We start from the raw sequence: 25,862 nt of genomic DNA, 5'->3' as shown, positions 1-25,862 counted from the left end.
AAATAAGAATAAACTTCTTTTGGAAAAATACTTTCAGATCGTTCGACTTCAACGAATTTTTTTTACGTCGGACGATGTATGCGTAGATCTCGGTCGGACACAAGATAGAGAAAATATTATTCAAAAGTTATGCTAAAAAGCTTTTTAGCGAATTCAATTCCAAAAAGTGCCTCCAGCTCATGCTGGAAACCTCTATTTTTTCTATATTACGACGAAATTCGAAGGCAAAAATTTTTCATAAAATAACCTCATGATTTTCATTCTCCTTAAATAAAAAAAAAAATGGAAAATGTGGTAAGAATTACTCGATTTATCGTGGCAACAAGTGTTAAAGACGTTTTCTGTAGTTACGTTTTTTTTTGCCACTTAACAACATTTTCAAAATACCATAGTCTGAGTTCACGGACATTGCAAGTGATTTTCTTACTTTCAATCGAGGGAATTAAATGTTGCGCGACACTTACTATCCAGAATTTGCCAGACGTGAACATGAACAGTCATAATATAAATGTTGCCGCTGAGACTACACCTAATCACATAAAAAACCGACAGTGAAAAAGGAAAATTAAAGTTTCCGAAAAAAAGGCTTAACTTTCATCACAAAAGTATTGGTAACATGTTGGCTGATGTTGAATCCGGCGTTGAACACATTTTACCATATTTTGAAAACTCTACACCATTATGCTGTTTATGTGTGTAACAACAATCAATATTTTACTTTAGAGGCGGAATAAATTTTTAACTTTTTCATTTTATTTATTTTTTTCTTCTTTTTGTAAAGGATATATTGTGTGCTTTTACACATTTTTCCCGTCATAGCAGAATACCCAGCCATGGAACATGAAAATTCTGACAGACTTTGCATTATATGTTTCCTGGCGTATACAACTACCCCTAACTTATACATAATTTATAAGGAGTATAGAAAAACCATTTTGCTTAAAAAAAGAGTATCATAAATTCATACATGATGATGATATATTGTGAGAAGTTTAAAGAAATAAAATAATAATTTGGATTTTATATATAAATTATGCAAATTGAAACGTGAAGAAAGGATCACACACTTTGTGCGGTAATTTTTGTGGATTATAAATTGGAATCAGCAGTGACGACGCTAACAAGATATTCACAGCTTAATAGAATTGGATTGTTAATACAAATTTAAATTATATGTCTTTGAATCGCTTCGATGTTCGAATATATTTGAGATGGATGCCTGGTTTTGCTACAGAGTAATTTTCGCAAATTTCATTAGTACCAATGAAGAATTGAATTTTGTGATGCATACTTGCTTCCTGATTCTCAATTAACTTTCATCTTTATATCGAACCAAAGTGATGCTTACAACTAGGAAATTAAATTTTCTATTACTTTGAACTTTCAATTCCGATATATTATTACGTCGAGAATTCTCTACACACTGCACACAGGGAAAAGTTTATTCAATTTATTGATATAAAGAGTCTACGGGAGTATCAGGGTCTGAATGTTTCTTTTTAAAACAACAACACTGTGCCTCGTTTCACAAATTTATTACGTTTTTATTCACTTGCAACTTGTTCAATATAGGCTGCTCTGGATGGTTCTGTATTTACAAATATTCCCTGCGAGTGAATAAAAAACCTATCTATATGATAACCGCCCGATACACAATATTCGTTCCGTTTTCTCCGTGATGAAAGGGAACAGTATGCAAGCAACAAATTACGTTATACGGGGGAAAACGGCAAATTTTCGTTTTCAGAAAATTGCTTTATTAATATCAACCGCAAATTTAATAACACATATTTACGAGTATTAGTATCCTGTGCTAGATATGATTCGGTTACATGATTTTTAATTAGCTATTCCAGCATTTCAGATAATTAAATGATTAACGATGTTTTCGGTCTTATTCTTTTGTTTCATTATTAAACGTAAAATGTACACATGCTGAGACTATCTGCACGGTTGGAAATGAGGGAGAAAACTCGTGTTGATAGCTTCTGCATTGCTTTTATCATTAAAGTTATTCTATTTTTCTTACTGCATATTTATAGTAGGGTAAAATTTTTAAATTATTATGTTAATGTACCAGCGGAAGGTACAAATAAATATATAAATTTTGATTATAAAATTGAATTAAGAACTGAAAATGAGAGAATTACAGAATTACTTATTTAAGAGTCAATTCGCAAAAACTTCGAACAGCTTATATAGAATCGGGATTCAAGCCGACAGCGATCCCAACGAGCTATGGCTCAAACGAATCGTCGTTCAATTCTGATAATATCGTGGAAAAACTTTTTTCCCGAAAAATTTTTGTTGGGCTGTCATGGCACTTAGACAAATTTTTTCCGAAGTGGTCGCGAAAATCGTTTTTTATCAATTACTCCAACATGCGAGATGTGAATAATGTCAAATTGTGTACGTTTATGAAGGTCGATGAGCTGAATATTATTGACCAACAAACGCCGAATTTCGACCCACCCAGCCGCCACAACAAGTGTTCCAAAACCTCGTCCGGTTAGGAAAATAACGTTTTTTGAGCGAATTTTATTATTTATAGTTTTACGAGATAATAGTCAGTAAAACTAACGTGATACAGCCAGAAGATGAGCCATAGATCTTTTTTGTACTGCCAAAATGAACCAGTATTCCAAAATTTTACCTCATCAATTTTTTGAAAATAGAGCTTCCTGCTACTAACTTTCCCAACCGCCTTTAAAAATTTCGGTTTTTTCGATTTTCACTTGTTCTGGCGGCTTGGTGGGTCGAACATCGGCATTTGTTGGTCAATAATATTCAGCTCATCGACCTTGATAAACGTACACAATTTGACATTATTCACATTTTGCATGTTGGAGCTATTGACAAAAACGATTTTCGCGACCACTTCGGAGAAAATTTTTATGAGGGACATGTCAGCCCAACATAAAATTTTTCGGGAAAAAAGTTCTTCCCCGATATTATCAGAATTGAAGACGATTCATTTGAGCCATAGCACGTTTGGATCGCTGTCGGCTTGAATCCTGACTGTTCGAAGTTTTGGCGAATTGACTCTTAAAGGATGCTGACGTAAATTTTTCCTTTTGTAAACTACACAATTTCGATAAACATCCACGAGAGATTTGAAAATTCTAAGCAATTTATAGATGTTTCAGATACGTATGGATAAAAGTCAAAAATCGTATATGATCAGGTCATTCAAGCCGAAGTAATTGGGATTTCTCTTGATTTTATTTGGAACGAACCAATGAGAACTCATTTCTTGGGAACATTTTAAACATTACAAGTTCACGAAATAAAATTGTTTGATCTCATATGGAGAAACTATGTAGCTACACATATAAAGGACATGGGCAAGTTTTGTAACTGTTGTAACTGATTGTACAGTGAGTTGGTCAACCAGAGAGGTCAGTCTAAAAATGATTTGTTTAGAGATAGGATAGTAGGATAATAGCATAGGATAAGTGGCTCTGGGCTCCATACCTAGGCCGTCACCTGGTCTGTTGTGCATCCAGTATCGATATGTGTGCAATGTAAAGATACTAACGCTGACAATTCTTAAAAGCAATCAGAATCTTTTCATATTTCAAATTAAAATTTCACAGATGATAATAAACGAATCTACTACATGATTGGATCTAAGTATTTTCGATAGAATAAACTGAAGTCTCGATTTCATATGTTTAATAGCTAGAGCAACCTATTTATTTTTGTCGTAGTTGTCCACAACCAATGAAAAACACACATTTTCCAATATCGCCTCTATTTATGATCCTAATCTTTATTCATGGCACACGTTAAAATCGATACCTTTAAGTCTCGTTGCTTTCAAACATATAATTTGATTGTTATTCTGATAAACTAAACAAAAACCAACAATAACAACAAATCCAACCAAGTCTAATAAGTCTAAGTAATTAAAAATGCATTCGACCTTAAAGTTTGAACAGCCGGCAAATTACTGGAACCAATTTTTAAATTAAATAAAAAATTTTAAATTATGCTAACCGATTTGGTTCTGCATATTATTTTCATATGCCACCATGGTCAGTCAGTATTCGAACTCAGAAGCTTTGCTATTACCAATAAATCACGTCTTTCGAATTCAAGTTGAAACAAAATGAATAACATTGTGACTTTAGGCTTATTGCTCAACATTCTCGTAAGATGAAATATTATATTTGTGCTGTGGAGATATGTTCTCGGATACGTTTACATTTGGTTAAATAATTGCTTTTCAGATTGTCTGCATTGTGAAGGCTGATAATCCAGCCGAATCATTTTTGAAGGCCGCTAACGAAGCTGTTGTTGATTTGAAAGACAAAGTAGAAGGTGCATTGAGTAGTGTATCTAAGGCAGATGAAAATGATGTTCCCGAGAAAACTGTTACAGACTCAAATGAACAAGATGAAGAGGTAAATGGAACAACTGATCCAACTAAGTCAGAATAAATTCTTGATTATATTAATTTTAGATAATTAGCAGTTGTAATGTAAGTTAATAAAAGTTTAAAAGACAATGGCGCCTTATTCGTAATGTTCCTTCACCCACCAAACAACTTTTGTAAACAAATCGCTGTAACATAATTTGGAATAATTTCGGTATGTTTACGATTGCCACTGACTAACATAAGTGGTATTATAAACATTCAAATTTAGATTGTGTTTATTTCCCAAAAGATTTTAGTTGTCGCTCGTATAAAATTCATCCCATAATTATCCTCCATAAACTCCATTCATATGACCCAAAATTTACTCGTTACACATACGGTTCTCTCCGATTGTATATACCATGATTTCAATTATTATGTTGTTCAAACTTATGACAATTTATGGTTAACGCCACTATATTATAATGCTGTACTGTTAATGCCATAGGTTTAAAATCTTAATTGTTGATGTTTGTTTATTTAACAATGGCGCCTGTGCCTGTGAAAATCTTTGCTTTAATTTGATAATAAGGTCCTCGAAATTATAGTTGAAGAAAACAAAAATTAAATAAACAGTCTACCACCGTGGTACTTGAGTGGAATATTCAAATGTGAGTAACATCGTAGTTGTTCTGGTTACAATGCTGCACTAAATTTTATAACCTTATCTTCACAATCTTTTTCTGTATTTTATATTGGTGTGTTATTCGAATGTATTTATAAGAGGAATAATGAAATAGACTTTTAACTATTGCTGCAATGATAAAAATGATTCTAGATTTATAACCAAAACTTTTTCAAATTGTGTAACCGTTGTTTCTGGCTTTTTGTTACGAAAAATCAAGTAACGGAGAAAAGTGAGGAAGAGGGAACTTATTGTTTATTTTTCTTCCTTAGAGCAACAAGAAGTAAGTTGATATGCACCCCATAATCACAAATTTGAGTGTCAGAAAATTTTATAAAAAAAGGAATCATCAGTGGGAGTTGCGGGAAGAAGAACAATTACATGAATAGTAAGACTTAAATCACGGCAGAGTAAAGTAAGCTTTTGATTTTGGTGCAAAATGCTTACTAATACAAATGCATGAAACGAATACGTTAACGATTGTAACGGGATTTAGGTCCCTCCTTTGAATGTATTTGCGTCTTCTGCTCCTGCCTGATTTACTTTACTCTGTCGTGCTTAAATATTTGCTATGGCATTTACGTGTACAGCCTGGGACAGTCAAAAAAGTGCATTTTTATTCTATACGTGTTTCATCCATTTCAGCTGTTTTGCCATTGTAATTTGTATTGTTAAAACAGCTGAAATCGATAAACACGAAAATCATAAAAATACACTTTTTTGACTGTCCTTGGCTGTACGGTGTACCGATTGTTCAATATTCAATTATATCCAAAATTCATACAATGGTAGCGAATTGGGATATACTTACCGAAAACCATCATTTTACCATATTTTATCCAAAATAAAAAAAAACATTTTTTGCCGATCTCAAATCCAACGCGTAAATTAAATAACTCGAATTTAGATAACTTTTTGCTTAAAAGGTGACATTTTTTTAACATTTTCCTTTATTCTCATCTCATTTCATCAGTGTGAGAGCAAGACAAATTTTGCTGGGTTAAAACTGGAAAACGGAAATAATAATTTAAAAAAAAACACTCGACTATGATGAATGAAGTCAGATAATTGCTTTTAAAAATAGTACATTTCGTACCTAGGACTAAAAGACTTTTAGTCCGTGGTACGAATAGTATTTTTCATATTGGACGGATATTTCGGGTCCTAGGTATGAAAATGATTTTTCTTCCTGTAGTACCAAAACCGTCACATTCACTCACCAAATTTAGTACCGAAAGAGCAACATTCTTCTCCCCTACTATTTTCTCTCAATTTTCATTCCCGCTTATGTCATTTTCGATCCTATCTTTATTCTTTCCCAAATGTGTCAAGTTGTTGTATGTACGCGAATGTAATGTTTTTAGTGTTTTGTGACAATGCATTCATAAGGATTGCTTTCAGCATTCATACGGACTGCTTTCGGCATTCATTCGGATGTCTTTCGGCATTCCTACAGATTGCTTATTTTTCGACATTTGTGAGAATACATGCACACGGAACGGACTTCTTTAGGCATTCATACGGATTACTTTCGGCATTAATATGGAATGCTTTTGCACCGGTATGTTGTTCAGTTTTGTTGTTATGTTTTGTTCGGAATGTGACTTTGGTACTCCAGGAAGAAAAATAGTATACAAACCACGGATCAAAAAGGTGTGTTTTAGACCACGGTGGTGAAAACGTCCTTAGTCTCCGCTCCGCTTCGCCTCGCTCCATCCCTGGACGTTTTCACCACCTGGGTCTAAAACACACCTTTTTGATCCTTGGTATGTAACATACTATTTTTTACTAAGAATGACCCGGAGAGGGATTATGACATCAGTTCTCTTTTCTCTATTCAATGAAAACTCTACAGATAAAGAACGATTCACTATCTCATTGAAAGATGTCGCTGCAACAAAACCAATGTAAACAGCCTCGATGTAAAACCAATGTAAACCAATGTAAACAGAAAAATAATTAATTTTTTACTCGACGGATTTTAGTTAAATAAAATGCCATCGTGTACCACAAGACCTCTGGACTCTGGAACAGTAACCAGTTTTTCAATCGGTCCAATATCGGCTTGGCGATAAGAGTCTTAAAAAAGAATGTGATGAAACGGCAGCAAACGTTTTTTCATTCTTGAAAAAATAAACTTAGAAAGAGTCCATGCAGATATAACCTTTCAACTGGCTAATCATTTCCAATCAACAGCAACGATAAAAATAAGCGGTGAGCTCCAGTTAACTCGGTTGTATATGAAAACGTATGTTGAAACAAATGAAGTAATAGTATTTTAATCAACCGTATATTTTGAACAAAAGAAGTAACCGACACGCTTACAGTTTCTAAAAGTTTAACCGAAAAGCTGCCCTATGTGAGGGTATTTTATTCGAATAGACTATCTCTGCACAGAATAATTATAATATTTCATTCAACACCTAACTGCGAACTTTATTTCCGCTTATTGTGATACTGATTACTCTTTAAATTCGAAAAGCTTTGCTTTATTCGCATTTTCAGTGATTGACAAATATAATTTTTGAGTAAATTGCTGCCTTGTTTCAATATTATGTATTAGCAAATGAATGAAAGCTCGTGAATATAAAATACAATGTTGTTTATGAAAATTCAGAGAATAACAATTGCTGTCAGAAACACACATTTTCAATATATGCGTGTGATGTTATAACATTTTGGAATAGCTTCATTGATCGAACAAATACGGGTTTAAAATTACTAATAAAATAACAAAGTATTTTCGAAAAATCAATTTTATTAATTATATTTGATACAACAAAGTTGAATATATTAAAAGTTTGTGTGTTTTTTTTTATAAATCCATCCCAAAATACTCAATGAATATAAATGTGGGTCTGGCGTACGTTATACTCACTGAAAGCTATTTTATTTTATTAAAAAAAATTTTGTTCGTTCTTGTTTCCAATTTCATAATAGAAAAATCGGTTCTATTGAATTTTTAAATGGAAATTCATTTGAACGTAAAATTTTAAATGGATTTGCTTAACTTTTTTTCATATTCAAAATACGTTGAAAATTTCCAATGGGATTTTTATTATTTTTTTTTCTCGTTTATGAATTCAATGGAAAGGTGAAACAGAGTTGCGTACTGTGCGTTGACACGTTTAGCTTTACGTTTGTGCGAAATGTTATGTGGTGGATGCATTCACAATTTGCAGCATTCAATTCGATGGCGAAATGGTGAATCATAGCTGGGTAAATGGTGCGCTAGATTTAATCACATTTGATTTAATCATAGGCGTGAGACCTTTGAAGATTTTTTAATAAGAGGCCATCTATAGCGGACGTTCTCGACTTTTCGACAATTTTTGACCATGACGTGTCATACTTAACTAGACCAACTCGTAATTTCGTCCTTTGTGGACGGTCCCTTAAATAAAGTATGTGGACGCAATAGTCTGATATCTAAGGGCCAAAATGTCCACAACTCCGGAATTCGTGATTGTCAAAATCATAATACATCCAGGGAAGGGAGCCAAAAATTTTCTTCCCTCCGCGCGCCTTTGAGCTCCATTGAATATCATTTTCTATGATTTATCAAAAAAGAACTTCTAGAGATAAAATTCACCTCTCAAATGATTGCTGAAAGTTCAAACTTTATCTTAGTGATTTAAGATTTCCGAAATTTTCACTTTTCCAACTGATTTTCCCACTTTTTCCGAAGTGTTTTAGAGTTTTAAGTTAAATAACTTTTGCAGCACATTTCATCGAGAAAAATCTTGTTAGGAAGAGAGGTTCCCTGTTCGATTCTACGCACCCTCCACTTTTGTCTCTTTTTTTTGTTGTCATTGGGTGGTATTTGATACAAACTTTCTTCAACTTGTCAAAGAGTAAAGCAAAATTTTTGGCTGTTGTAGTTTTGTCTGTTGTTGTTTTGTCTGTTGTAGGGCAGATGGAGAGTTGGTTTCAAAGAATAAGTTTTAGAGTTTTTTGCGATTTTTTAGAAGCCCACCAAAATGGCCGACAGTCGTCATCTTCGAATTATTCTACAAGTTTAGAGGTGAACACGATTTTAGCTTGATCTCCTGAAATAGGTATGGTAGAGAATTGGTTTGAAAGAATAAGTTATAGAGTTTCGCTAGTAGAACCTAAATACCAGACTAAAGACAAGTGTTCTCCTATTTTTACTTTTATTACTGACAAAAATTACGAAAAATTATGGAAATATAAAGACTACGAAACCCTTTTTTACGACAAGAATGCAATTTCAATATTGAGTGTCGCATAGTTTCTGAATGGAGACACTAAAAGTGATCAAATGCCCGATTATCATTCTATCGCACATTTCAAATAAAACTTTCTAAGCCATGTCTCACACAAAGTGTATATAACACAAAACACAAAACATATGCCGGGATATTGCATGATGAAGATACAAATAGGAATAGATAAAATATGTATGTGCACGAAAAATGGACCTTTGGGAAATGAACACGGCAAAGTCTTCTTGTATATGAACAAAAGCCTGTCAATTTATATACTATTTCAAATGTGAACAGAACATAAAAGAAATTCGGTTTGAATATGAAATAAGAAAATCGAAAGACGGAAATGTGTTACGATTCTTTAAGAATTCTAGTTGGATGGATATGTGTGTGTGGTATACGTACACTGAATATTATACAGGAAATGTGTTTAGATTTCGAACGGAACGTGTGCAATATGAAGGAAAAACTTTTAGCAGGTAAAGTGTTGTGAATGAAAATAGATTTAGTCGAAAATATTGCCATAACAATCGATTTTGAAAATATAACACTTTATCTACTTTGGAGTTTATGGCTCGCAGGCAGAAAGTCTCAATTCGTTTGTTGGTTCGTAAATAATAAAAATAAAAATAAATTTGAGTTTGAATTTGGAAATAAAAAAAAGGAAGGCAACAAAGCATACGGTGATCTAATTTGAATAAGAAATATTGGAAGACCTTATTTAGAGAAGGTAAAAATATCAAATTTAGTCGTAATTTCGGAAATACGTCGGTAGTTACGATTATGAAACAGCATAAGGCCCCAGAAAGAGATTGCATATATACTGATTTCTTATTGAGCTGATTTAACACTGAGTGCGGATAAGTAAAAGGAATATTTAGCAGAGTCCAGTAACGACACATGCATGTCTGGCTTACCAAAACTTAAAATAAGCACTTGCTCTTAGTTGACTTATGAGAGCCAGAGTCCCTGCCTGCGAAATTCCAATTTTGTGTAAGTCTTTGTATCCATTTTGATAATAGTTTGAATGTAATTCCCAATTGACAAAAAGCGTACAAATTGAACGTACACACAAAATTGTTTCGAGAATAGGTAACGTCGGATTTTTCTACGCTAAATGCAACGACGTAACGCTAATCGGTCAAAATCCGTCAAGTTAACTTTTTGTATTTTTTAGATGACAGTCCACCATTCAAACATTTAGCGATAGTGTTACCGTCTTTGAATTTAGCGTCGGAAAATCTGACGTTACCTAATATGTTTTTTATCACCTCGGTTCGCGGGCCTTGTGATGCTTGCATACGCATAAATGAATGTATTCTAGATGAAGTTGCGGGAAATTGTAATAAGATGTCACGACTCTAAAGAAATATTTTTATGATAAAATTATTCCTTTTCCTTTTCGTTCTATGATGTACTTTCAAATTATTAAAAATTGCAACATTTCCAACTCTAACGTTTATATCGTCGAATTTAGAACCGTAACATAAGTTACATTTTGTACTCCACGAACGAGCCGATCAATGCCGGGTAATCATTACGGAGCCAGAATCACACAACGAATTTCTAAATTAAGGAGACTTTTGAAATGAGAAAATGAAAATAAAAAGTGTTTTCGTTGAAAAACATCGAAAAATTCAACAAAAAGCAAAAATTTCACATAAAGATGTAATGTGGCCACAATGACACTTTTGTTCTGGTTGTAAGCCTTCATGTTTTAAGGCCATTAGATAAGTTATATAGCTGAGATCAGTGGTCACATTCGAAAGCTTCAAAAAGTTCACCAAAGCACACCTTTTGCAAACATTACCAAATTACAAAAACGTTACAAATTTCCACTACACCAAAAACGCGGATTCGATTTGTGAAGCCATTAGGAAAGTGACAACTTTTAAATTGGCGAACTTTTAAAGAGCATAAAACAGTTCCCTAAAGTTCACCTTTGAACCAGAAAAAAAGTAAGTCCAAGGTCCTACATTCGCTCACTGAACCTTGCGAAAAACGTGATATTATGCCAAAAACGCAAGGTTCAGAGAGCGAAACTAGGACAATTTTTTCTCGGGTTCAAAGATGAACTTTAGTGAACTTTTTTATACTCTTTCAAAGTTCACGAATTAAAAAGTTGTCATTGCACCCTTTATAATGTTAATATCCGTTTAATTTTCTGTCTTTTATTTTATTTGCTTCATTTGCATTTAATAAATTTTTAATATTTAAATCACAGGGTATTGACCCTGACCCAACATAATCGGTAAGCATTTATATACCGTTTTGTTTACCACTTACATTAAGTCTTTTTTTTTGCAAACGTCCTTTTTATTATAAGGAAGAACATAGCAGAACAAAACACTCCTCCATTGATACTAACGTCATATATCACAAATTCAAACCTATGCATCCGTTCATACTCATACTTATAAACAGAGCGAAAAATACTAAAAATCTTATTAAAGTATTTAATCCTTGGCAGCTGCTTACTTTTTATACCGTCGAACAGCAGATAAGATATGTTGTAAGCCTGTTATACCGGACACACATATACACACTCAAATCGAATCAAAACATAATACGGAGAGTATGGTAGAACAAAATTATTTAATTGACGAAACATTAAAAACGTGATTCACAATTCAAGAATTTAGATTAAAACTGAATGATCGGATGAGCTACTGGTTTTGTGAGTCTCGTGCATAATAATAATAATAATAAAATAAAATCGTTTTATAAAATGTAATGCCTATGTCTACGCTAACTGCATTCAGTTGCTGTATTTATGAAATAGAAAAATAAAAGGGTACGTTCGGAATAATATGTTATATTCATGGTGGAACATATAGCAAATGATGATGGGTTATTGAAATATAATGGAAAGCAAAATTGGAACGTGTTTTAATTTGACGATGAGAGCTTAAGATGAGATTGATGACCAAGGAATATCAAGGGCAATACTATAGTGTATTCAAAAACTATACTCATAAATAATAGCTTTACGTTTTAATATTATTTGCGAGTCGCATTTTGTTTTTTATCTTATTTCAACTTCCTGGCAGACATTTCGACATTTTTTTTATTTGTCTCTCAGATGAAGATAACTAGCAGAAACTTTATTGTATTTATTGTGAAAAAATAAATCTTTATGGAAAACTTTGATTTTTTTTATTTCGTAAAAATATAGGAGTCATGAAAAAGAAATGTTGGAATGCAGATCAATGCATTCATACAGGGTTCAGGATGGAATTGCAACTTGTGAACGAGCGCCGACAAGAAGAGACGCTGAGCTCTGGCTGGTTTATAAGGATTTTTTTTGTTTAAACAAAAGAAGTAAAAGAATTTGTCATCAATCCATAGACCAAGGTGCAGTAATAGATTCGGTAATATCATCTGTAGACTCGTCTCGACGAAAGATACATACTTATGCAAAATAATTCTCTCGGCATACGAATTTACACGTATACTTTAATCAATGTTCACTGATAAAAAAATTTCTTCAACATACATCCAGTATGTATGAAATGGCTGGCAGACAGCTTCATTTCTGCCTTACTTCGGATATGTATATTCCAACGTCTGGCAAGTATATCGTACATGTTCGACGTACAAACATACGAGTGACAAGAATAGTCACGAGCAGTACGTATGACTATACGTCGGACATGTACGATATACATGTCAGACGTTGGATATACATGTCAGACGTTGGAATATACATATCCGACGTAAGGCAGAAATGAAGCTGTCTGCCAGCCATTTCATACATACTGGACGTAAATTTTTTTATCAGTGTTTGCAGTGTGAACGGACTTGCGTCACGGCCCTTCACTAACGTAGGGCCATGATTTCGTGGTTTCTCTCCTTATGATTGAAAATAACTATTTCAGTCTCCACTCCACTTCAAATGTTTAATTTTTCTCGTGATATTTTTGCTACAGTCGACGTCAGTGAAATTTAGAGATGAATTTGCTTCAGCTGTTTTTCAGCTGATTCACTCATACAAACAAAAGTGATTATGATCAGTTTTATTTCTATGAATGGACATAGACAATCGTTCATAAACGACGTTTACAAAGGCATAAATAAATGTTTAATTAAATATTGTGAAAGTTCAATTGAAATTACACAACAGTTCTGCTGAATTCACATTAAATTGTAATTTCCAGTTAAGTGCAACTCTGTCGTAAGTTAACACAGTTAACACAGTTATCACGACTTAGTAAATAAACTAAGAGATACAAAAAAGAATTATTATCTTCTCGAATTTATTGCTATGCTCGTAGCAGAAAAGTGACACGTTCGTAATATATATTTCTTGTTTATAAGGATTAATCTTACAAACTTAACTTGGTAGCATTACGTTGAACCATTATTTATGCAAATTGTATTTTAGTTGTTGTATGCGATTGTCAATCGGTGTAAGTGCCAGTCTTTGAAATGTTACCAACAATTTTTAATATTTAACCATCAGGGTTATTGGCATCGTTATCTTTGCTATTTTTGGCTATCATTCTCTTGATTATTCTTGGCTATTTTATTGAGACTTTCAACCACAAGTATCAGCAATTTTTTTTGTAGATAAAACAAAAAAGTATTTCTGGAATGCCGAAAGTGATGCAGATATCCCAGAATCGATTTACACCCTGTGTACATAAAATATTGACATGAATACGAAGTATCAATAAAAAAAAATCCGAAAAACTTTTTTTTCGTTAAGTCAACAACTTTTCTTTAGCCATTTTTATTGCTTTTATTTCAACTTTGCCTGCAGTATCAATTCAAGGCAAACATATATCATTTTAAACATGCTCGTATGTCCATTCTAGCGAACATAATATATATAAAAGAAGAAAATATAAAAGGAATATATCGCTTGCATTATGGTACATAATATAAGACTTAATGGTGATAAATTGTAGAATTCATAAAATGTAAAGAAATCTTCATGTTTCTATCGAATCCGTAACGAGTACATGGTATTACAGAATATAGGAACGACACCGAGAGTAACAATATATGACTTCTTAAATATCAACTAGATAATATGAGACACATAAAGTCCATATAACTATCGTCATAGTTTTTGAACTCACATTTGACGCACTTTTTGTCCAGCTTGCCTGTTATAAAACTGTTGGCAGTGTGACAAAAATGGAAATGCGTTTTTTTCTCGAGGAACACTAAACATTCTGACAGAATTTTCCTCCATTGGTAAATTGGTGAAACTGAATGTGATGGTTATGTTCCTACTTAGCATAAAGTGACCATCATTTGATAAAAAAAATGTTCGAATTTTACAAGATTCAGCAAAAATACGGAGTCCAGACATTCAACAACGGATTGCTTTTAGCTTAATTTTCACATAAAAATGGTAGACGTGCAAAAAAATTGTACGTTCCTGTCATACCAACCGAAAGTTTATTGTAAGTTAGTGTGTTAGAAAGGACTAATTCAAAAGCAGAAAATATTTTTCGTCTTTGAGTGTGTACTTAATAAAATTCCAATCATTTTAAAAGTATCGTAACTTAATAGTATGGTGGATGTGCATATTCAAAAGAAAAGAGTTTGAAACTATCCAAAGTTTTAAACTGTAAATGTGACCGACATGAAACTTTGAAAATAAATTACGGATGCGAACAAATTCACAAACTCAATTTGAATTTCCATTTTCCAATTAGAAACACTTAGACTATTGATGAACATTAAGTAACACAGCACATTACAAATCTTTTACCAGCACGTACGTGCCTTTGATAAACTTTTTAATTACACATTCTGAGTTGATGAACAATTTTAATGAAGTATGAAATTAAAGATTATTGATTATAGCGGCCAGTTGTACATAACACACATTTCTAAGATGGTACGATGATGAGTACACGACGTCTTCGAATTATCTGCACATTGCACGTAGATTATGGTTGGGAAAAAATTGCAGACGATATATCACGATTCGTTTGAAAAAGAAAACTTAAATAAGGACTGTCGACCACCAACAAATTTTTGGAATTTATGATGAGTGATGGATAATAACTCACATAGGAAAAAAAGAGCCAGCACCGACGATTGATATGACCGCCTGAAGTAGTTGCAAAATTCGTAAAAAGAAAACATTTTCTAGGATGCTTTGCAACAGCTTTCGCAACTACTTCGATAGAACACCAACTACCCGTAAAGAGAACTAGATGCAGAAGTCGTAAAGGGGAAATTTTCCTGAGAATTTTTTGTAACAACTTTCGCAACTACTTCAAATATCTGACTTCAATTTTAGCTGTAATCAGTAGAGTGACAAGTTTTATGATCAAAGTAAATTGAATCCAAGTTGAATCCAAGCTTTTTTTACGTTACGGTTATTGCAACGGGCTGTAAACACATACATAAAGCTCGGACACGAGAACAACTACTAACTGTAATGCCTATCAAAAATTCTAAAAGTGAAAGAAAAATTTATAGAAAATTTCAACGAACAGAGCTTGGCTCTTCTCTTTCCCAGGGTAAGCGTAATATCCTGACCAAACATCCTGACGTACATCACTTGTTGTTCAATTGTACAAGTCTCCTGTATCGATGGCACATTTAGAAGACCTCTATGGACTGTTTGCCACCGACTGATGAGTAGCAGTTCTTAGAGCTTCTTAATGGAGTCCCATATATAAGGCTCCAGTGAGAGTTCTTGTTTGTGACGTTTGTCTGAAGCTACATATCATATTATACTTATATGGTCTGTTGCCAATCTGCAACGTTAAAAAACTGTGTGAATTTTGTGCACTCCCTGACTGATAATGTGCTCAAAATAGCTATTTTCATAATAAGGTAGTAAATGGGATTGTTTTGCGCACTAGATGTGAGATTGCCGATACGAGCGAAGCGAGTTCGGCAACACATCGTGTGCGCAAAACCCTTATTTACTACCGTGTTAGGAACAAGGTTTTATCTCCTGTAATGTCATAATCACCATAAAAAACAAATTTCAAAAATCAAACTGAAACATAAACACGCCATGACGCTGTCACTCATTCATATTCCCCACAAATAAAACACTCATCTAGTATACTGTCAAGAATTTGTCAATTTTCAGTGAATAAATGAGAAATTATCGAAGTTTTCCGTGAATAAATGTGAAATTATCGAAGTTAGCCGTGCGCAAATGACCATTTATCGAAATTTTCAGTTAATAAACGTACGTTCTGTGAATGACGTGTTTAAATCTAGCCCATTTTGATTCTAAAAGTGACACTCAAATTGTGAATATTATGACACTACAGGAGATAAATTATATTCTTTCGGCAATTCGGGCGAAATAGTCGAAATTTCGTGATTTTTCGATCACGACGAAGCAATATTGAAAGCTAACGAAAACCGGTATTTGTATATAGTATCCCATTCTCTATATAACGCGAAAAATTGATATGCTCTCGACAATTCTAAAAACCATTTTTCTACTGCCCTCGTTGAATTTTGATATTTCTCGAAGGGAGCGACGACTACATCGAAATCTTTTATATTTGACTTCTACGGCATCAAACAAAATTTCTTACAAAGTGAAAAGGCTTTGTGGTAGTGCATGAAAACTTTAAGGTAACGTTATAATATACCAATTTTGATGAAAGAAAAAGTTTGTCCAATGAGCAATTGACTGTGTCAGAGAATGTGAACCATGAAGAACCCGAAGCAATTGGCTGGCAACAAATGTAAGCAACAAAAAGCATCATCAAAAAGTTTAAATTGTACATAGACAGACAAACGAAAAAAGCATAACCGACACTCGGTACACATCAAACATATATAGAAAACAATGACATCTCTTGAGCGTGAAAATCGACAATATGTGTAGGATGATATACTCACTGTGTATACTCACTTACGAAACATCAATTCAGCATCAATTATTAAAAAGACAAATCCGCTCAAGCACAACAATTGTACACTTGCACACCACAAATAAAGATAAAATCTCGTCAATGATATAAAATCCAATTCCAACGCATATAACCAATTACGACACTGTCACAGAGAGTAATTAATTGAATGATTGATGGCATCATTTTAATTGAAATAATACTTTTTGAAATCTTGATAATGTGAGATTGAATTTGTTATAATTGCGTTAAAGAATGGATTTTGATTAACTGGTTAATCGTGCCACTACTGCTGCACAGAATTCTTTAATAAGTAAATGTTAGCGTTGTAGCTCTGGGAAACTTACCGCAATTTCTTGTAGGAATTCATCCATGTAAATGGTTCACACAATAGTGTGACTCTGTTTGATAATTTCATTTTGTCAATATTCCGTAACCGAACGTGGCTTAACTACGAATCACATTTAATTTCCATTTCGTCTGAGGGAAAATGGTATAGCAGCGTACGAAAAATTCGTTTTCCAGAAAACATATTACAAATAACCAATTTGGACATTGTCGGTTAGAATTGGTGACACTAATTTTGATTAAAATAGACGAGTTTGTGAAGCTTCACTGCATACGAAATTGGGTTTTATATCGAACCATCCGCAATCATTCATTTCCTTGTGCAATGTGCATTTGACACATTTTGGCAGTAGCAGTAGCAGCAAATAGGAAAATGAAAATAAATAAAATATCAACCGAATAAGGATTTGTATTTGACGGCATTCGATGATTGATTTTATGGAGTTGGAAAGGTGAAGTATAATTTAGTGTTTTTTTAATGTAACAAGATGTGTTCAAATGAATTATGTTATTCATTTGTTCATCGCGGTCTCACTCATTAAAATAGAAGTGGTGTGTTATGCTGTCTCGTTGGTATTTTTTTCTTTATCAAGAAATGCGGTCGATGGTATTGCTAGAGGTCTAAGTTCCAAGCCATAATCTCAATATTGAGGAACCATTAGCTGATGCTCTCATACGCTTAGATTCACTAACCTATGACCTTAAATATATCGATTTCAACTCAGTTTCATCAAAACACCCGATGGAATTTTGAGAAGTGCTAGAATTTCAATTCAAAACACTCAGGAACCTTCGTGGTGAGTACAACCCGCCTCAGCAAGATATCAAAAACTTATCAACGCTAGTTAAAATTCACCCAATAAATAGGGACAACACCGCACCTATCATTCTACGGCCGAGTTACCTATACTTACCCTCACTAACAGTTCTTAGCTAATACAGTGACTCGATTTTCATAAACGTGTTTTCCCTAGTGATAGTAAGGTGTGTGCATTTCAATTTTTTTATTAAGTTATTTCGGATTCCGACCAACCACAATTCACCATTGCACGAGCATGAATAATCAGCAAAAGTATTTTTTTGGAAGTTACTAATTTGAAAACTTGGACCGCTGCTTTTCTAAAAAAAATGTGAGTTATCCGAGGTAGCTGTGTTATGGCTCCAATCAAAGAAAATCTACAAATGCTTTTGCAAAGTTTTCACTCTGCACTCCTCTTAGTCCTCTAGCTAGCCTCCATTACGACCTAAAAAATAAATAAATTAAAAATGACTCACCCTAATTTACAGGAAAGGACAATCAAATTTCAGCGTAAGCTTGTTCCAGCTGATTTTCAGCTGGGTTACTATTTGAAAAACTGGTTATGAGTTATGGTTATTTAACAATGCTTACGTGCGGGTAGTAGTGGCAGAACCGGTTTTGTATGAATGAATCAGTTGAAAATTAGCTGAAGAAAATTTCGACTGAAATTTTATTGTCCTCTACTGTAGGAAATTTTCCATTAAATTACAACCGCAATTTAACTTTTAGAAACAGTTATTCATCTGCAATCAACAGCGTCGATAAAAATAAGCAATCACTTCTCGTTAGTATCTTCTTATATAACAGACTGTGTGTTAATACAAATGAAGTAAAAGACACTGCATCGAACAATTTGCAGTATTTTATACAAGGGAAGTACCAGATTTTCCCGTTTCTTCCTTCAATTTTCTAAATAGATCTTGACAACACCTAATATGTACTAATAATACCAGAAATATGAAAATTTGCTTCACTTTGTTTACAATTACTCCCCTGTCTCCAATAAAAATAAAATGCACTTAACAAACAATGCTTTCAGTCCTACAACCTCTCCTACATGATTTATATTGGGAAAGATGATGTTTTATAAACAAAATTGCTCACGTCAAAACTGCATTAAATTTCATTCATATCATGAAAGCTATTTGTCATTTCATACTGTCGTAAATATAATTTGCTTGGATTTTTCTTTCTTCGAATGAAGCGCATCCATATAAAAATATACATAATATCGGTATGTGCAGACTTTGCATCATTTACAAGTCGTATATGTTGTTGTATTTCGTTATGCTACTCGGCATTAATATGATACAGAACGATATATCACATCTCTAGATTGAATTAGGTAAATTGAAAAATATGATTAATTGCTGGTATAAAGAATTTGCATATAATTTGATTAATGGAAAAGGTGGATACCCTTGACAATATGCACAATAGGTACAGAAATGTCTTCATATTATGATGAATCAATCAGGTATGGTGAAAAGTGATATTTAAGTACATGCATAGATATATCTCTTTAACATACCCCCATGATTCATGAACAACAGATATATTTTTATGGTAAAGAAATTTGCAAGTTCCTTGAATTTTTTTTTTTTTTGAACAATTTGCTACGTCGTTTCCAATTTAGTAGTTATAGTTAACCGATAAATAACGTTTCCAGCAGATAATAAATTTGTCAGTAATTGCTTTGTGTTTTGGCTCACGTTCAAGTAACATAAAAATCTTAATATTTAAAAAGAAGGAAAATCCTTTCAACGATTTTTCAATATATATCAGCGAAAGCGTTGAAAATCTTTTGAACTGACTGTTTTGCAATAAACTACAAAGTGAATTTTATTATTTTGTAAGTGAAACAGTTTCATTGTTACGCCTTAATTTCTTTCTTTGCAGCCCTGTATGATGGACTGAAGGCTTTTAGGTTTAATGTGCTATTTACAAAACTTGTAGTTTGAAACAACTAGGGAGAAAACTTTTGAATATAACTTGAGGAAATTCTAATCGAAAATTGTTCTTTTCTCTGAAATGTGTCTAAAGTTACGGTCAAGAGGATATAAACGCTTCCTAAAACAAAATGAGAAAACCCGTGACAATTAGTGACGAATATTGAATTCGGTTCACTTGATCAGTAGCTAGAACGCTTGAAGTTAGCTTACTAAGTCGTTTTATTCGGTCGTTAGGCAATTTTATGAAATTCATCATAGACTAAAGTCATAATTTGCGCTTGCTTAAGGACATTAGGATTTAACATATTTCAAAAGCCTTTACGCGAAGACGTCCCACACACATTAAAGAGGATGATTTTTCATTTCGAATCGAAAGTTTCCACTCTTGAGGTGATCATTGAAAATAATTATAACGGGCTTCAAGGAGAAAAATGTTAAGAGTAGAAGAAGCCTTTACGAATATCTCTCTTTCGATTATTTTTCTTCATTTTAGGTTTTAACATTTCCTAGACATTGACAATCTTTTACTTCATTTCTATTAACATTTTTTTGCTGTTTAATAACGCGTTAGGCAGCGGTCGCCGTTGTAGATAGAAGATCCGTAAGAACTCTTTATCCTTGCTATTGGCAGATTGTAAGTCTCTACGTGTATATTAAATGCATGCCAATAGGTTTACGTATGCATTAGGTATACAAGTTCGTACGGGGCTGTGATGTGCTACATGTTCTTAACTCGTTTATTTGTGGAAACATCTGCCTCCGTGCAGATGAAGTATTGGTATACGAGAATTTAAATACTTTTAAACAAGAATGTTTAGTAAATAATGACAATGAGATCTAAAGCTATACCCCAAAAGCTTTATTTACATTAATTGCAACATATTTGAAAGATTTTTAAAAGTGGAGACCAGAAGGAAGGATCCTTAGTGCATTCGAATAGAGTTCTTTATTTGTTGCATTACAAAATTTGAAACAAAAATTCGCAGGCTACTTTACGAGAAACAAAGCGAGGGCGGCAAAGCAATGAATACCACAAATATCTTACCAATCTATTTAATCATTTCATATTAAGAGAAATAATAGTCTAACTGACAATTCGCCAACGTGCAAAAGTCATGATTCGTATCTCGTTCAATGTTTTGCTTAAGTTTCCGAAAAGTAATATTGTATAGCTATTACCTGTTTGCGTCAACCTAACAAAATTTAGTTATGTGTATTGAATGTAGAAGAAAGAGTATTATGTTCATAAGCAACATTTTACATGATCATCTCCACAAGATAATATCACATCACGTTTCATATAACTTTAACAATTATTTTATCGCCATTCATTTGTACTGTTCAATACCTTGATCCCATGAGGGGCTATCGAATGTAATATTTGTTCGATGTGACAGTTATATGCAGCTAACATTCGTTTTATAAATTACTAATGAAAGGGTAATTCGGTAAAAATGTTTATGGAAATTATGCGACGTATAAAATATGTTTGTTTAATATTATGGTAAATTGCAACTGAATAGTGTAGTTTGTTGACTTTGCGTTTATTTATATTCACGTGGTTTACGTGAAGTACCTATTCAGAGAAAATAATATCGGAAGAAAGAAATAAAAAATCACGCATATAACATGAAAAGCTTCGAAAGTTTGGTTCAGTTTATTCCGCTTTAGTAACCCAAACACAACATAAATCGGACATAAAAATGATTGAATTATTCCAATCAATCAATCTGCAATACGGTAAAGCAACAGCTGAATCGAACACTCGTATTTTTGGAATAATCTAACTTCAAAAGTATTAACTTTTCGATATTACCATTTTTAGCATGGAATTTTTTATTCGAAGAGTTGTATTCGAAAAATAAAGTTAGTGATCCTTTTGAAAAGAGGCCTACCAAAGTCGGAAGCATTTTCTGGTAGACTTATTTTCATGTGGATCCTCTGATCAAAAACACGCACTTTTCTAATGGTTACATTGGATGCTGCGAAAGTAATTCGTTACACAAAGTAACAATTTTGTGATTAATGCTTACTCATAAGTGTATACAGCTTCACTTGTCGAAAAACAGTTGCCGAAGTAAGTTGCTCAAAACACACGAGCGAGTTTGCGAGTATAAAAAAGTTTTTTTTCGTAATTATTAAGTACGTAGCAGCATCAAATGTAATCTGGTTTACTAGCTGCCCAATGGGCAGTGCCCATGCGAAAGTTGACACGTCATGGACCATTTTCGCAGGTGGTAAATTGCTGTGTAATGGTCAACTTTCGCATGGGGTAGTAAATTGTTTTCGATATTTATTAGAGTGTAGCGTTTTGCACAAAGTTTCTTTTAAGGCCTAGGGATAAGTTCCATCTTGAACTGACTCCTGATTTCGACACAGGTAATAAAAAAATTGTAGACATTGTGGCCACAATTTGATGTACTTTGCAGTTCATATTTTTTTTTGTCTTACAACGGAAAAATATCGAAAAGTGTTTCCCGACTTTAAGATTATTCACACATTTTCACACAATGGATTGTCATACACTGAGAAAAAAGATTACGTCGGACACGTATAAAGTGTGGTAAAGAAATTATGCACCAGACACGTATGCGTGCTAACGTACGACACGTATTGTTATACAAACGTCTTGTATAAAATACAAGTGGCATATTTTTTACCTTAGTCATCGTATATTATACAATAACTATATATCGAAATACGTGTCGTGTGGAAGTACCCATATACGTGTCTGGTGTATAACTTCCTTACCACACTTTATACGTGTCAGACGTGATCTTTTTTCTCAGTGTAGTTCTTATGGAATGGAAAGGAGAAACATCGAGTTATTGGTAATTTGTAGGGTTATCAAGGGCTGCTAGGAATTTCGCGCCGCGTCATTCACAATAATTGACAAAATAACACATTTTGTATAAGGAAAATGTCACTTTGTAGACTATTGTGAATGACGCGGCTCGAAATTCCACCAGAGGCGCCGACTACGGTCTTGCCGCGAGGCTCGAGCAACACTATGACCAAATTCGTCGAGGCTGAGCAACACTATGACTCGACGACACAATAAAAAACATTCTTACATCAAAAATAGTTTAAACTGTAGAAGGAAATGTGTCGAAGCATGTCAAAGATTCTCGCTGCGTGGCATTTCACTTTATATGACTAATTCCAGCGTTACCTTCACTACATTCTCGGAATTCTACATAATTTTAAAGAAATCCTTCGGTTCTATCTGAAAATTCTATGGAGTTTCGCAGAATTTTAATGAGGAGAACGCTGAAACAAACCATATAAAACTCCGACTCCGACTTCACTATACCCAGCGAGCGATATATTTCAATCACTATGCCTTTTAGATTACGCTAGGCCAACCAGGTAAGTGGTAAAGGACAATCACACAAAGAGCTGACCCTCAATTGGCGTACAGTCATACTAACTACTTAATTCAGTTTCTAACTACACATTCAAAATATGTATGTTTTCAAATTTCCTCCACCGTCAAAGCATTATCTGTAATCCGATCTCCTGAGAGATTCACCAAATTATAAATGAATTTTCGAACGCATTAGCTGAATTGTGGATGAGACGCATACAACCTGAATCAGCTTCACTACTTTTTATCCGAAATTGTCCCGTCGTAAATACATCATGTTAAAGTCATCGTTGGTCATTGCTCCGAGCAAGTGATTCGTTCCTGTTTTCACTGATTCTATGCGCAATACGGCTTCCCAAATGAAACATGGACTTTAAATTTACGCTTGTTTCGGCCTCGAGGACTTGAATCAATGACGCAAAAAGACAATTTCCATCTCCTAGGATTTTCGGAACTGAGACCTTTCAGTCGTTAGTGAAATCATTCAAATTCAAATTGAGCAATTGTTTCAAGCGAATTAAAGTAGATCAATTGGAAAGTAATGAAAATTAAAAATTTTCTGTTTCTTTTTTGCAGAGTAAAATTATTTCGTGACCGGATACGGCAAAGCCTACTATCTACAAACCATATAAAACTCGTCAATATTTTTCAATCACGCTTTTTAGTTTTAGTTTAGTCTTCATTCGAATTTACAAAAAAAATCTCTCGCTACGGTCGAAATTATCTTTTCTTTTTTGTAACGCTTATGGGTCTTATAAAGGAGTCTTGCCTAATGTTCAAGTGTTCAGGACACGGCTGTTATCGATAAATAAATTTTACAAAAATATCAATTAAAACATCAATTTAAGATAATACAAAAAAAAAACGAAAAAAAAAAATTGGGCAACACTATTTGAAAAAGGAAGTCGGCGCCTCTGAATTCCACAACACCTTATCAAGAGCTACCAAACGCATGTAAGGTTATAAAATTGTAAAATTGTCCTGAAAATTGAGTCAACTAAAAATTAATTTTTGAAAATTGTTACAAAATTCTTGTGCAGATATAGATCTCTTCTCATTGATCTGAATATATCTGAAATCTATTAACGAACAATGAGAAATGGTTTGCACAAGTATTTTGTAAGCAATTTCTAAAACTCATTTTTTTAAAGAAATTTTCATGATTTTCACGGTGTAATCATCACATTCTTAAGTATCATTTAGAAACGGCAATGGACTTTTTCCAAACCATTGTTAAAATATCGCGACTTCGTTCGGGGCTTTTTCTTATGTCGTTTAGGAAATACGTTCTTTCCAACTTATGTAAAATGATTTTTTAGCGAATTCGATAATCTCTCATTCGTTAAAATAGCCTGTTAGCAAGCATTAGGAAAATAACTTACAATCATAACCGATCACAAATCAATACAATTTACTACTAGATAGTTACACGAACGACATATCTATCAAAACACAACTGAATTAGAATACCTGTTTCTATGCACTTCTATCATCATTCATAAAATAATGTACTCCAATCCGTTTTATGTAGTCAAATAATGTCAATTTCAACTCAACCCCAAAACAGTGTCTGAATCAACAGAGAAACAATTCGACGGAGCTATTTTTAACCGATTCTCGCCAAACAAAATCGTAATTACACAATTTTAACATCATCGTTGATTTCAAAGACTTCTGTGGAAAATATTATAAATCAAAGACCAAATGAACATAAATCATAATATATTTTCGTGAGAGAGAGAAAAGGATTTTTTGAACGAACGGGTTGTGTTCGGCCCACCAAATGCTCGTAAATCATTTTCCAGTTTTATATTACGTTATTTAGTTACTGTATGTTCTGGGAATATCTACGTGTATTATACAGGCATTATGGGTAGCATGGATGTATGAATAAGTCAGTTAATGTTATGTTCCTCGTTCCAGCGAATGAGTTGCAAACATAAAGACGGAAAAAATGAGACTGTTGCGGCAAGGCATTACTGTCGCAACCCATAATGTACACTTAAAAAGAGACACGTTTTTTTTCAAACTCTTTAGTTCACTCTTTTCCTAACACTAAACAACACCTAAAATTTCTCGAGTTAATTTAAATGTAAAGATCCGATAATTTAAATGTAAAGATCCGAGTGGGAAATTAATTACCGTTCTATATTCCGACTAATAAAAGGACACACATAAAGCCATTACCGTGTCAGCCACTTAAAACCATTTTGTATATTTTAAAATTCAACCAAAAATGATTTTACATTTTGCCGAAAAGTTTCCCAAAATT

The 25,862-nt window shown here is 33.4% G+C and overlaps 2 long non-coding RNA genes across 2 annotated transcripts; one reads left to right on the top strand and one right to left on the bottom strand.

The window, feature by feature from the left end:
• The first annotated feature begins 2,169 nt into the window (after nucleotides 1-2,169).
• On the top strand, nucleotides 2,170-20,251 carry LOC119071370. Its single transcript, XR_005086637.1, has 4 exons — nucleotides 2,170-2,488; nucleotides 16,437-16,445; nucleotides 17,826-17,827; nucleotides 20,242-20,251. It is a non-coding gene; the product is annotated as an uncharacterized LOC119071370 (long non-coding RNA).
• On the bottom strand, nucleotides 14,727-24,138 carry LOC119071369. Its single transcript, XR_005086636.1, has 3 exons — nucleotides 23,515-24,138; nucleotides 19,197-19,201; nucleotides 14,727-14,740 (listed from the first exon to the last, which is right to left on the bottom strand). It is a non-coding gene; the product is annotated as an uncharacterized LOC119071369 (long non-coding RNA).
• Nucleotides 24,139-25,862: the final 1,724 nt, after the last annotated feature.

Source organism: Bradysia coprophila (genome assembly GCF_014529535.1).
Source record: "Bradysia coprophila strain Holo2 chromosome IV unlocalized genomic scaffold, BU_Bcop_v1 contig_144, whole genome shotgun sequence".
Lineage (NCBI taxonomy): Eukaryota > Metazoa > Arthropoda > Insecta > Diptera > Sciaridae > Bradysia > Bradysia coprophila.
The sequence above is the reverse complement of the archived record's forward strand: the minus strand, read 5'-3'. Positions and strand labels throughout refer to the sequence as shown.